The sequence below is a fragment of the Sapajus apella genome, unplaced genomic scaffold, assembly GCF_009761245.1.
Source record: "Sapajus apella isolate SASKATOON/1434 unplaced genomic scaffold, GSC_monkey_1.0 scaffold2, whole genome shotgun sequence".
NCBI lineage: Eukaryota > Metazoa > Chordata > Mammalia > Primates > Cebidae > Sapajus > Sapajus apella.
The window spans coordinates 23,612,174-23,618,176 of record NW_022436942.1 but is presented as its reverse complement, the minus strand read 5'-3'; positions in this window follow the sequence as shown (position 1 = coordinate 23,618,176).

Genomic DNA, 6,003 nt, shown 5'->3' with positions numbered 1-6,003 from the left:
CTTGGACGAAAGCACTCAGGCATGGCCCTTTATAAAAGAGAGCCCAGCCCCAGGGTGGGGAGGAGGCCTTGTACCTGAGTGGCTAGCATCAGAGAGGGCTGGGCCTAACCCAACACCTGCCACCTCTGGGCAGGACTCGGGTGGGGGCAGCAGAGAGCTGCTGCCACCCAAGGGCCTGCGGCAACCCTGGAGCCCACTCCAGCACCACCCCCAGAAACCCAGGGAAGGGCAATTCAGTGAACATGAAACTGGAAGAAATCCTGTCCTGGCACAAGCTCCTGTAACAAGGAGACTTGCCTGGGTCGTCCAGCCACTACAACCCTGACTCCTGGGTCTTGTCTCCCTCCCTCCTGGGGGAAATAAACTGGAGGACTGGAGGACTGGGAAGCATGGCAAAAAAGGGTCTCCTAGCATTTGGGTCTCCTCTGAACTGCTGACGCCCCAAAGACACTCTCCTGTGTTCTCCCTGATTGAAGCCATTATGAGGGCCTGCCGGGGCTGGATGACAGAACCCCTGGAGTCCAAAGCCTTGAATCTGAAGTCAACATTTTGCCTCATCTCTCCGGGTTACTGTTCTACCCCAGCACCTGGTGCAGTGCCAAGAGGGGCTGGGTAGATATTTGTGGAATTAATGTATGAATAAACATCACACACACACACGCACGCACGCACGCACGCACACACACACGGAGTGGCTGTTGTCCCTCTGCATCTGAACGTGCAAGACAAAAAGAGATTCTAGGCCAGACGCAGTGGCTCATGCCTGTAATCCCAGCACTTTGGGAGGCAGGGCGCAGTGGCTCATGCTTGCAATCCCAGTACTTTGGGAGGCCCAGGCGGGCAGATCATGAGATCAAAAGATCAAGACCATCCTGGCTAACACAGTGAAACCTCGTTTCTACTAAAAATACAAAAAAAATTAGCTGGGTTTGGTGGCACACACCTGTAGTCCCAGCTGCTCTGGAGGCTGAGGCAGCAGAATCGTTTGAACCTGGAAGGCAGAGATTGCAGTGAGCAGAGGTCCAGCCATTGCATTCCAGCATGGACAACAGAGCGAGACACCATCTCAAAAAAAAAGAAAAAAATTAGCCGGCATGGTGGCACGCTCCTGTAATCCCACCTACTCAGGAGACTGAGGCAGGAAAATCGCTTGAACCCAAGAGACAGGGATTGCAGTGAGCTGAGATTGCAGTGAGCTGAGATTTCTCCACTGCACTCTAGCCTGGGGGACAGAGTGAGACTCCATCTCAATGAAAAAAAAGAAAAAAGAGAGAAATCCAACACAGCACTTTTCCAGAACAGAACCCAGAGCCTTCCTTTCCTCCCAAGGTCCTAGGATCCCCTGGGCCAGGTTAACACTGTAAGCCTTGCTGAAGGGCCTGGAGAATGACGAACAGGGCTAGAAGGCATGGAAGGCAGGGGCCGGGACTTCACAGTTCTTACGGCTCTTTGTGGGAGTCATTCCCGTAGCTCCCAGTGAGTGAATCATGGGAAGTGAGATAGGACGGCAGGGGGTACAGTGGAGTGGAGTGGCACTGGTCACCCCAGGGAAGGGGGTGAGACCACCTACTGGGTGGACAGATGCACAGATTCCTCCCTTTTTTTTTTTGAAGTTAAAATTTTATTTATGGCCTGAGTGGCATATAAGATGTGTTTTCCATGCTTCAAAAAGAAAAAAAAAAAAAGTCTTTAGCAGGTCTCTGGCTTCTGTCCCTCCCTATGCATCCTACCGTTCTGTTTCCTGTTTTTAACTTTCTCTGTACCTGTGGGAGTCATCAATAGGGAGTGTTACAGGGCTTGGCGAGGAATGTCACATTGAAGACAAGTGGCCTCAAACTGAAACCAGGTGGTGGTGCTACCTGGACCCTCCTGCTTTTCCCAGCTCCGACGGGCCAGAGGAAATGGAGGAAGAGTCTCTGCACCTGTCTCCCTGATCCTGTTAGCAAAGTGAGTCAGGAAGGCAGGTTGAGACACAGCATGCACCTGTGGGAGGTTGAAGAATGGGGAGCCGAGCAAGCCACCCCAGGCCTGGGTGGGGCGGGCGTGGGTGGAAGGCAGGAGGTTTAGGTCCCCAAGGCAGAGATTCCACCTGCAATTACCTGATGGCTGGGCTGGGTTCTCTGGAAGATACTGCAGGGTGTGATGTGGGGACTGGATGAAAATGAACTGGAAGGACCAACAGATGACACCCAGATCCCCTTGGGGAGAGGGACAGGTGACACACACCCCTGACTCGGGGAAGGGGGTGACCACCTGCTGGGAGGACAGATGTACAGATTCCTCCCCATCCTTCTCTGGGAGAGACACCCGGGCTCACAGACAGGCACATAGGACCCCTACTCAGAAGTACAGAGAAACCCAGAAGCCCCCTCTTTGGAGGGCAGACATAAACCTAAAAACACACAGACAAGCTCCCTTCACAATGCATGCATGCATGCACACCTGCGCGCGCACACACACACACACACACACACACACACACACCTGCGCACGCACATCACATTGAAGTCCCTTCCAGAAGACAAATGCAGAGATTCCCCAGAGTGGGCACAGTGAGTGACTCCTTCCTCCTTCCACTGTTTTCTACCTCCCTCCCCTCTCCTCCCCCATCTCCTCTCTCCTCCCTTCCCCCCTCTCCCCTCCCCTCCCCTCCTCTACCCTTTCTCCCCTCCCTCCCCCCTCCCTCATCTCCTCCCCTCTTTGCTTTCCTCCCCCACTTCCCTGCACCCCTGGCCCTGGCATCCTGCTGTGCTGAATGGAGCAAGGGAAATCCAGTTAGCACCTATTTACACCAGGCCTTCTCCCAGCTCCTTTAAACAATGCCTAATTCTCTAAAGAGTGATTTGAATACATGCTACCCCCTCCCCAACAAACACCTGCACCCAAAAGAGCTGAGAAACCTTTTCCAGAAGACCATAGGGAGGAGCACTGGGCCCAGTGCCAAACCTGGGACAGAGAAGGCAGAAGGAGGGAGGGAGGGGCTGGTCAGACGGGTATGGCAGCCCTGGAAAGGGAGGACAGGCGCTCTCCCTATCTTCCCTCCCCCACGCTGCTGTTAGAGGGAGCAGGGAGCACTCAGGTCCTGATTTAGGCAGCACAAGGAGTGAAAAAACAGCACCCCAAAGCCCTTCCTGAAATTTCAGTCCCCTCCACCCCATCTTTATGGTTCCCTGGTTCTAGGAGTGTCTCTTGTTTAAGGTGAGGACAAAGGGGGTTGCCAGGGACCCTGCAGTATCCAGACTGGAGGGCTGACCCAGACCTTACCCAGCCAGGGGAAGCCCCTTTTTTCTGGGGCAGCTCAGAACAGTCCAAGGCCAGAAGTGTTTGTGTCTCATTTGTCAGCTCTCTGTTGCCCAGAGACCCCAGCCAAACCCTCCCCCAGATGCCCCAGGCCCACCCTCAGCGCAAGAGAAGAGGCCAGAGTTAGCCTCTCTGATGGCCCCTGCCTGGGACTTCGGGGGTAAAGGCAGAAGGGGAAGGCCCCTGGGACTAGGGCCAAGGGATAAGGGAAGAGAAAACCAGACTGGGGCGGGCCCAAAGGTGCAGCTCCTTATAAGGCATTGTGGTCTACACACAGCTGCCTGACCAAAAAAAGGGAACAAAGAGTTTGTGGTGACTGCCCTACCCAGACGACTCTGCCTCAAACCGCCTTTCCTGGAGAGTGAACCAGGGAAGGAGGAGACACTCTCTCCCTGTGGGCCAGGAGTGGGGGCCAAGCCCGCTACTCCTAATCGCGCAGGATAATTCACAGGAGGCCCTGAGACTCTGAGCAGTGGCTTAAGTCTGGGGGCCAGTGGGATGGGCAGGTAGCTGTTATCATCACTTATAATTGTGGGGAGAGATGGTCCAAACAAGTTTTGCCTAGTGATAGGGACTGATGATCTCATTCACAGCAGCATTGTTCATAATAGCCAAAGACTGGGAATAAAACAAATGTCCACCAAATGATCAATGGATTTTTTTAACATGGCATATCCAAGCAATCTAATGTTTTAATTAAAAGGAATGAACTACCGATGTATGTCGGATGCAGATGAGCCTTGAAAACCATACGTTCGGCTGGGCGTGGTGGCTCACGCCTATAATCACAGCACTTTGGGAGGCCAAGGCAAGTGGATCACGAGGTCAGGAGATCGAGACCATCGTGGCCAACATGGTGAAACCCTGTCTCTACTAAAAATACAAAAATTGGCTGGGCGTGGTGGCACGTGCCTGTAATCCCAGCTACTCGGGAGGCAGAGGCAGGAGAATCGCTTGAACCAGGGAGTCGGAGGTTGCAATGAGCCAAGATTGTGCCACTGCACTCCAGCCTGGTGGCAGAGTGAGACGCCGTCTGAAAAAAAAAAGTATGCTCAGTGAAGGGAGACAGCCATAGAAGACCAGCTACCCTATGATTCCATTTGTATGACATGTGCACAATAGGCAAAGCATGGAGATAGGAAGTAGATTCACGGTTGCCTAGGGTGGGGAGGAACGGAGGCGAATGCTAAAGAGCAAAGGTTTCTTATTAGGGTAATGAAAAGCTTCTAAATTTGATGGTGGTGGCCAGGCACAATGGCTCTACCTATAATTCCAGCACTTTGGGAGACCGAGGCAGGAGGATTACTTGAGTCCAGGAGTTTGAGATCAGCCTGGGCAATATAATGAGACCCTTGTCTCTACAAAAAATACAAAAATTAGCTGGCCATGGTGGCACATGCCTATAGTCCTAGCTGCTCTGGAGGCTGAGTTGTGAGGATCACCTGAACCAGGAAAGTTGAGGCTACAGTGAGCCAAGATTGCATCACTGCGCTCTAGCCTGCCTGGGAGACAGAGTGAGACTGTCTCAAAAATTAATAAATAAGCAAACAAACAAATTCGATGACAGGGAAGCTGCACAAGTCTGTAAACACACTAAAAACATAGGACAGCAGTGCCAGGCACCTGAGTGATGGGAAGTGGAAATTATGGAGAGGATTTCAAGGAAACTTCAGAAGCTGACATTGAAGTGGAGGAAGCCCTCATGGTGTTCAGGCAACTGGAACTGCAGGCTTCAGATTGTTGAAGTATATGGTATGTGAATTACAGCTCAACAAAGCTGTAACAAAAGGAAACCACAAAAGCATAAATGAGCTACATATAAAAAGCGGGACTTTGTGTCCAGCATAAGGAGTCAGGAGAAAGAAGGAGAGTTTGTTAAGATGCTCCAGGTAAAGACGCCTCCTGCCTCTGGGTTAGGGCAGTGCCCCAAAAGTACCTGAAATCCCTTTAAAGGATGGGGCATTTAAAAATGTTATTGTTGGGGCCTGGGACAGTGGCTGAAGCCTGTAATCCTAGCATTTTGGGAGGCTGAGGAGGGCAGATCATGAGGTCAAGAGATTAAGACCATCCTGGTCAACATGGTGAAACCCTGTCTCTACTAAAAATACAAGAATTAACCGGGCATGGTGGTACACCCCTGTAGTCTCAGCTACTCGGGAGGCTAAGACAGGAGAATTGCTTGAACCTGGGAGGCAGAAGTTGTGGTGAGCCGAGATCGTGCCACTGCACTCCAGCCTGGGCAACAAGAGCGATACTTCATCTCCAAAAAAAACAAAATGTTATTGTTGGCCTAGAAATAGCTACATTTAGCTTTGTGACAGCAGAACAATTTGTTTAACTAGGAAGCCACAGGTGGTGGGTACACCCGTCAGGAAGCAGCATCATGAATAATAGAGTCAATTCAATTACTAATTTTTCGTTGTGTGCCTCAAGGCCAAAATTGTTTATAGTTAAAGCTTAGCCAGTGGTGAGTTTTTTGCTCTTGATCAGTGGTGGGTCTGATGATTAAAGCCAGCCAGGATAGAAATGGACTTCCTGGAGAGGGAGCAAGCTCCTGTCCCTGAAGATATTGAGAGGGAAGTTTGCTCACCATTGGCTCGGTGGGAGGGGGCTTTCACATCTGCTAGGGTTTGAATTACAATGTCCAAGTCCTGCCAACTCTGAAAGTCTTTGATCCACATCTACCACCACCACCATAGAGCT